This window comes from Monopterus albus, unplaced genomic scaffold, assembly GCF_001952655.1.
Source record: "Monopterus albus unplaced genomic scaffold, M_albus_1.0 scaffold6.1, whole genome shotgun sequence".
Lineage (NCBI taxonomy): Eukaryota > Metazoa > Chordata > Actinopteri > Synbranchiformes > Synbranchidae > Monopterus > Monopterus albus.
In genome coordinates, this window is record NW_018127886.1 from 5,715,241 (window position 1) to 5,724,109 (window position 8,869).

Here is an 8,869-nt window from a genome sequence, read left to right on the forward strand (position 1 = left end):
GCAGGAGAATGGACCATCTGTGAGCTCTGTAGGCCACCAGCCAATGACATTGTTTAGGGTTCATTTTAACAGCAGTCATGAACTGTGTTTTGAGCTTTTGTTCAGCCATCTCTAGTTGCATTTGGTGTTTGAAAAGGCTTTTTTGTTATTGTTTTGCCAACACCTGTGCATGGACGTAACCCTGTATTTAAGCTTCAGCTTCTCAGCTACTGTACCCTGGTAACTATAGTTGCTTTTATAAAATATTGTCTTCCTTTAGTCATGAATCTGACCAGATTGTTTCAGTAGAGGTCCTGGATAGTGCAACTTTAATAAAACAGACATTTGTCAAAATATCTTGCACATATTCATTCACTTGAAAGGTTAGGGTCTCTGCTCAAGCACGAATCGACCACTTCCATCATCTCTGACACAAAGACACACTTCACCACCTCTAGGTGGATGCATACAGACTGGATTGCATCCAGATTCTAAGTGACGTAGAAACACTTTCTTTTTTGTCCATAAATTTGTGCAAGATCTTCTTTTGTTGCTGGTCTCAGTTAGAAGGAACACATATCTTAAGTAGCGTCAAAGCCTGCAAAGCTGAAATCAACCCTCTACCAGAGACCCAGGCTTCATTTGGCATTATAGTAAAAAAAAAAAAAAAGTTTGTTTAGGCATTGCTGTCTGGACTCGGCTCACGCTATTAGTGGGAATGCGAAGGAGGGACAATCTGAGCAAGAGCTCAGTGTGAATGGGACAAGAGATTAGAGGATATGGTAGAACTGGGATCAGGATATTCCAAGAACACACTTCCAACCCTCAAACCTACCAAATCTTGTCAGACCAAATGGAAAACATATCTGTGTGTCAACATACTGTGTTTACCTGGTTGCATCTGTGTATTTTATTTCTTAGCCAGCGGTACATGCAGTGCTGACAGTGGCAAGGAAAACAGAGGCATCAATATCCATTAACTGGGAGCCTGTTTTCTGACATGAATTGCTCATCTCAGTGAGATGATTATAATTACATAGTGTATTTATGATAAAAAAATAATGAGGTACTAGGGAAAGGGAAGGATTAAAAACAATAAAACAGGATGTCGAACAAGCTAAGGAAAACAGAATATCTCTAGATTAATGCTGTGACATTTTGAAGTTATTTTTCATCCTAAGTGATTATTTTTTAAACCGTTCATGTCATTTCCCCTTTTGTTTATTAGTGTCACAATGTTATGGGGAACATATTACCAAACAATTTTTTATGTTTGGTGCAGGACAGGTATCCCATAAAGGGGTTTTCCCATTACCCCTGAAACATATCGAGCCAAGTACTGCTCATCACGTCTCTGCGTTTGTTTCTACTGCCCACTGCCTGTATTGGAAGTATGTTCCGGGAGCTAAATATTGGTAACCCCCAGGAGGAAGTACTAAAATCAACTTCCAGGGATGAGGTGTGAGGGGGTGGGTGCAAGTAGAGCTGTTGCTCGTGATTAGTTAAATGTTGACCCTTAGCATTACAAACGGTGTATAAACAGACACTGTGGGCAAAATGGAGCAGACCTCACACATCTGCAAGTCTTTGTTCTGTTTAACAGCTGTTTGATAAACTGTTCATACTGTACCGTGTTCGTCACTGGCTGATTGCTGCAGTATGGAGTGATCCTTCACATCCTCTGCTCAGCTGTGTGAATGAGAAGAGTGCATTCCCTCCCTCCTCAAAACATAGTCAAACAAAGCACAAAATGGAGAGGAAAAGCAAAGTAGGATGGTTCAAGTCAACCTGTGAGGTTATGCCGGATGAAAGTTAAGGGAAGTACGGTGTGCACTGCTCGTTAGGTTCTGACTGGTGGTGAGCGTGGAGTAGCATGCTGGCAAACAATGTTCCCAGTTTGAGTAAATGGGTGCAGAGCAGGGTAATCATTTCCCTGTGGGTTTGTCACTGTAAGCCACCATTTTCACATCACTCAGTTACTTCATCTATTGTTCATACAGTATAAAAACACTGATTAGTGGAGCTTTAAGATATCCTCATAGTAGAATAATATAATTTGCATATACAATATTGATCCATTAGAAAGTGACCTAAAGAATTATAACATCCTCATAAACACTGAAGTTAGTGTCCCTCACTTAGCTGGCTTGGTCTATTCTCTGTTTGTTAGACTGGTGGCACTTCCCTTACAGTACAACTCTGTTTAACCCCAGTGGATTAGAAAGACAGTTGTATAAATGCCCTTGCACTCAAAGTTGTGTTTGTCCTGTCCTCCAGCTGCTCTGCCTTATCCGTTTAAATAGTTTAAACACTGAAGAAAGGGCAGGATTGAGAATAAGCAGATTGGTGCAGTGAACATAATTCTGTATTTTCATAAGGCTTGTGTCTGTTCTTTGTCTTGGTTTTTGACCCCCCACTTCTGGAATGAGCTCATTACTCTTCTTATGTCACACAGTAATGCTATTGATAGAGAAAAGCTGCTAGTCACTGAATCAGGATGCTTTCAAGTGGAGCATCACTTTGCAGTTGAGTCATCTCTGGTGTCTTATTGTACAGTGTGAGTAAAGCCTGATGAGTTCACCTTGTCATTACTACCTCAGACTAACTCAAGTGTTATACTTCTCCTTTGTTTGATCACTGACCTGTTATTTCCCCCTGTATTCTCAGGAGTTACTTTTTTTAAACATCTAGAATTTTTTAAAATCCTTTTTTATGTGTTTACTTGGTCATAGCAGTGACTCATAAAAGCAAGAATGTAATGGCTTTTGATCTTCCTGAGAGTATCTCGCAGGAACTGTTGGCCCAGTGAAGGCTGTTTGTGGAAGAAGCCTGAGGGCATGTTCGGTTTCTTTCCTTTGAGTGTTGTCTACAACTTTTACCCACGAGTGACAAGATGTTAGACTTTCTGCACTCCAGTGGTCATAAATGACACAGACCTGGTAAGTGTTGTGATCTCACTAAGGAGCATCTCTCTCTACTCTCTCTCTCTTTGTCTCTATCTTGATTTTCCTCTTTTACTTCTCCCCTTGCACCACAGTGTGTGTTTGTTATTCTGTTGTCTTTTTGTTTTTGCAGAACCCCATTCTCCCCTAAGAGAAGATGAACTTTAAGAGACCAAGATAGCATTCATTAAACAAAAACTCAATCTCCTTACTCCTCTGTGGACATTAAACCATTTCCTAAATAAATAAACAAAGAAACACCACAAGAATTCACCACCTTTTCCACCTCATTGGCCGGCCTTTTCCGATGCTATCAATGAGAAAGTGCAGCCCATACATTCTGCATTGCAGAGACAGTCTGAATCACTAAACATAGACTGTGGCATTGGAATCTCTACTTTGAATTTAGATTATCTGCACAGCACCAATCCTGACTTAGCAGCAAACCCCACCTGCTGGAAACAGAGCACTATATATATAACACAGCGTGCTGAGTTTTTCTTCCCATTCGAATGATGTCGTTATATTTAGTATATCTTTAGTATGAGACTGATGAAAGATGTGTTTGAACTTAATAGTATTTCTGCATGTCTCCTGCATGCTCCTCCCATAAAAGTTTCTTTTGGTCACATGCAGTAATCAGTTAATGAAACTTCAGGGTATAAAAAAAAAATTATGGTTTCCACATACCCTTGTGCATACACGGACATGGACGAGGGGCTCAGACACCCTCCATTTCATTCTTCCAAAAGAGGGTCTGGCTTCTGTCCCTTATACGCCAATGTTCTCCAAGTGTGCACATTTTGACTTTCCACACGTGCATTTAAAGAAAACATAACTTACCCATCTATGCCTGTAGCACACATGTTTCTCCTAAGGGTTTGGGTAATCTCATATTTCTTTGCATTCTTCTGAATTTCACAACAAAGTAATTTGATAGTAAAGCAGCCCCAGTTTGATTTGTCAAATTTAAACTTTCAAAAGTTAATCTACCAACAAATCAATTTATAAAAGTAATAATTTTTGTAACTTATAAGGCCATATAACATACAGATGATCCTTCAGAATTGTATTGTACAATGGATGGTTGGTGGTGACACATCTGTCTCCATAGAAACAAGCAGCTTCCTCCACACTTTCCCTTCCTGCCTAAGGTTCGTTTGTTAAAAGTGCATAAAACAAACATCATTAGGACTGTGTGACAAGACCATCAACTATTATATTCATTAAATTCAGAATGAATAGTCCAAAGTTAACATAGACCATTACATGTGATGTATTATGCAACATACTTGGCATTCATTTTATTTCATGTACTACACATATAAATAGGGTTTTAAGGGTAGTCCAATTGATCTTATGCATTGATTTACAGAACAGAGCTCTAATTTACTTCACATTCAGCATTTGTGCCTGGTAAAACAGTAACTAACTAACATTTTCCCTCTTTCACCCTCATCTCTCCAAACTTTTTCCCTGTCTCGGCTTCCTCTAAAGAATTTTCTTATGTGCATCTATGAGTCAGTTATGTTTGTGATCATCAGTATTATTCAAAAACTTAACTTGGTCCCCATCACATACGGTCCATTCCTTTCTCATGTTTCATGTGTCAGTACATGGATTGCTACAGTGTACCAGCTATGATGTGCATATAGTATGTGTGCACAGTGGTGTACGAAGGGTGACCGCTTGTGCCTCAGGTGATATTTTGCTTTGACATTCTCGATTAGAACAAGTCAATTATTTTGCCGTTTTTATTGATCTAAATTAATCCTCTGCCAAATATAGGAGCTTGTTAAGACTCAAGTGTATGACTTTACTGGGGCACAGCAGATCAATACTGGGGCTTGTGCCCCAGTAAAGGGGTCTAATGACACTTATGCATTTTAGTATCTCTAGGCTCTTTTCATGAGAGATTATAGCAGTATATTTGTTTGTCATATTTACAATAGCTAAAGTTAAAGGAACTGAAGCCAGATTTGTTCTGCCTCCCAAAATCTCAATCACTAGAATATTTTCCAGTGCATGTCAGTGTTGTTTGCAATCCCCAGTTTTCTTGGGGGAAAAAAAGCAGATATATTCATTTTTCATTGTGAATCAGATAAATGTGAACATTTTTTCATAAAAGCATTAGAAAATCCCACAGTCGCATGTAGTTTTTACAGTTCAGTATATTCTACTTGTACAACATGGTCACATTTCTCCAGGGATAAATTATTTCAAATAAACTGCAGGTACTGTGTATGTAGCAGTGTAATACTGTATGTGGCACCACATACACATACATGTGTAGTTATATATATAAACCGAAGGCAACAAATTCAGTTACACACTTTGATACCACAGTTTCCTAATTACCCTGAATGGTCCAGTAGACCTTTATTACACCTGAGAAGAGAATGTCTAATGACTTTTGGGATTATTAGCCTCCTGGTGTGTGTCTGAGTGTGTGTCTCAACCTGCCCCCCCACGTGACTCATGTATCATATGCGGCATACGCTGTCATCTATAAATAACACCATGATGTTCTTTTACTAAGCAGGAGGGGTGGCTTGTGGCTGTGCCAGATGGATGAATGGGTGGAAGGTGTATGTGTGTGTTGTTTCCTATCTCCTCGCTTGTGTACTGTACCAGGCGGTCAGTTAAGGCACACACTCACAAAACCCCTGAGGCTGCGGAAACATTTTCTGGGAGTACACCACATTTACTCACTACCCACACACTTACCACATGCCAAATGATTTGGGGTCTCAGGTCACATAACCCTGAGAAACAACAACAACACAGCTGTTCTGCTGAGTGAGTGGACAGGCTTAGACAGCCAAATGTCAGGTAATGGTTGTAGGATCCAGTCCTTGCTACCATGCTAACTCTGAGAGACGAGGCAGTCCAAGTAACTTCAAAACAGTGCTGATTTATTCAAAGGATCACAGGTAAAATTAACATTACACGCTCAGATATCTTGCACCTCCAAACTGCACGCAGGCAGTTGTAAGATGAAAGACCCCGAACCTCAACAGGCCTATACATTATATCCCCTCAGTTGGGCTAGCCCCATACTACACAGAAACGTCAACCGAGACGTCTCTCTCACCAGCTTTGCAGCTGGTCATAGCAGTAGTCAAAACATGAAGCAAATCAACATGTAAATGTGTATGTCTGTTGGATAAGTGGTGTGTAGCTAAAAACATTCTCACGACTTCTAATACATGTCGTGACTCGAACATAAGAACATATTATGGCTAACTCTACAGTTCTACACATCATAATAATAATATTAAACATCCTGTCTGCTGACAGTCATCAACTCTTCTTTCTGGTGGCCTTGACCAGATGTACCCTGCAGCAACTCATATGCAGGCCTAAGCATTTAACAGTCTAACTATACATCCTCTCTCCACTAACATTTCTAATACATAAAGTATCTATCCAATATCTATCTGACTAAAAATATTTAACATAGGGAGGTGGAGCCCTGAGGCCCAAAGGCAACTAGACAAGTAGCTAATTATAAGTGTTTATTTTTTCAACTAATATTAAGACTCTAGAGTGTCAAAATGTCTTTTCATATTTGTGGGATTGGATTCAGAGAGCATGAAAACTTTTTTTTTCCTGTAGAAATTCTCTTAAAAGTCCTGGGTTCAAGCTCCCTGTCATGCTGAAGTGTTTGTTAACCAGACCATACTTAATGGCCACCTGACCAAATGTAAGTCCAATATTCGCTGCTAGTTGAGCTCTGTTTTGGTCTCCACCAGCGTCTCTGCTATGCTCATCAGCTAGTTGCTCTGTTTGTGAGTCTGGGTGCTCCTGTTTCCTCCTACAATCCAAAGACATGCAGGTTAGGCAAATTTGTGACTCTAAATTGCCCATAGGTGTGAACGTGGATAAGCAGGTGACTTTCAGTATTGCTTGTTAGTGCATATTCATAGATAAAAATATTACGATGATGCATAGGACACTGCATTTCAAAAGAATCAAAATGGAAAAGTATGTGTAGTCATAAGAAGAAAAAACTAATAGTTAAGTTTTTTTGTATCCGGTGCATGCCAACAGTCTTCTATCCTATAAGCTTCTGGTATCCATCTGTCTCTTATTTGATTGCTGGAGGTACATTTGACATTTAGAAAGTAATATTTTTGCCTTGCAATGCTTCAACAACAATAAAAGCAATGGTTTTTCTGCTCTGACTTCAACAAATGCCCATCGGTGGTGCCGCAGAGGGTAGAAAGAAGCATTAATGTTTCATTTGCTGTGAATGATTGGCCTCAGCTGTAAACAGGTGGCAGTTACTGTATCTGCTGCCTATAATTGTAGACTTTGTGTAACAAAAAGAAGCACTTAGGAAGGGTTAGATATACAATTCCTGGCCACATTAATTACCACACCTGTACAATTGTATGCACTTGAATGCAAGACTTTCACCTGGACTGCATTATATTCATAAGTGTTCCTATTATTCTGACGCTCCATATAGTTGAATCAATACATTTATGACATTTTCACCAAAAACTGAAACATTTTGAGCTTCATAAACACAGGTGTTAAGGTGGAAGTGCATTGAAGTGCATAAAATTGTACAGGTGTGACTATTAATGTGGCCGGTCAGTGTAATATGTACTGAAAAATCCATGTATGTTGCAATGTAGTTCATGCACATAGCAGGAGCAGGTCCTTGTGAGATTGAGTAGAAAAACAATTTAATTCACCAGTCTGACTGGTAGAATTTAAAAAGGGAAAATTAATGGCCAACACATTTTCCACAGTGAGTATAAAGCAAGAAAAAGTATATGCTTACATTCTCGACTTCCCCTGCTTACATTTTAAGGTTAAAAGAGAAAAACAAGTATGAACATTCTTGGTATAATGATGAGGAACCTTGTTAGTTTAAACACTGCATTTTGGGCTGCATCTAATTATCTGTTAATCTTCTTCAATTTCATTAAACTGGTCATTTAGTCTGTAAAACACTCAAATAATTAAAACTGACTATCGCAGTTTCCCAAAGTCACTACCTTTAAATTTCTTGATTTATTTAACTTTGCTCATTTCAAGTGATATAATGCCCATAAAAGTGAAAAATCCTCACATTTCGGATAGTGGAACATGCAAATTGGAATTTCTACTTCACTCAAATGTGGACTGATTTACTGGTTATTGTACTTAACTTGTACTTTGAACTTGTACTTTGAACTTGTACTTTGAACACAGTCTGACGCCTTCTAGATAAAATGCATTTGTATTGCAGGAGGAATACCTCACTGTGATGAAAGCTGTGTTTATGTAACTACAATATAGGTTTTTTTTTCTCCCCACAACTGCCTCTTTGTCAAACTAATGGTTTCCTTTCCTTTATCCAAGAGTCCTTTGTGGGAGGGAGAGACAGGGAGAAAGTGGCAGTGCTTCAATGAAATCAGTTTCCACAAGCTTAAACTAATTTCTCGTGTGTCAGTTCAGTCAAACACACAGACACAGAACCTTACAGCAATATCTTCTGGAGACAGCTGGGCTGAGGACCTCTGTCTGCAATGAGATTAAATGGTGTGGCTCGCTCCACCCCCTGACTTTCTCTGCAAATGGTACAGTCCATTTAAAAAGGTGCTTGTCATCTCTCAATGCTCTGTGTCCTTTCAACAGTCAGCTGCAGGGAGCACGTTTCACAGGGGCAGTGCTGGCTCTCTAACACACTAACACTCACACTCACTCCCTAATACAAACACAAACACACACACACACTCTCTTTCATGCTGTTACGGAACTCTCAGGCACACACACAGGCATGCTTGCACACTGACAGCACACTCACTACACACACACACACCATCTCCAAAGCGTACATTCCTTGCCAGCAGATACAAATTTCCCCTGAGCCGGATGCCTCTCTTTAAGAGAAAGAACAAATTGCTTTGAGGATTTAACTTTACTTTCCTGTAGAAAAGGAGCAAGAACAG

At 39.5% G+C, this 8,869-nt stretch overlaps 1 protein-coding gene across 2 annotated transcripts in view; it reads left to right on the plus strand.

Moving 5' to 3' along the window:
* Positions 1 to 8,869, plus strand: part of LOC109970000 (kazrin) — a 151,692-nt gene that overhangs the window by 35,891 nt on the left and 106,932 nt on the right. The gene's annotated exons all lie outside the window — the stretch shown is intronic.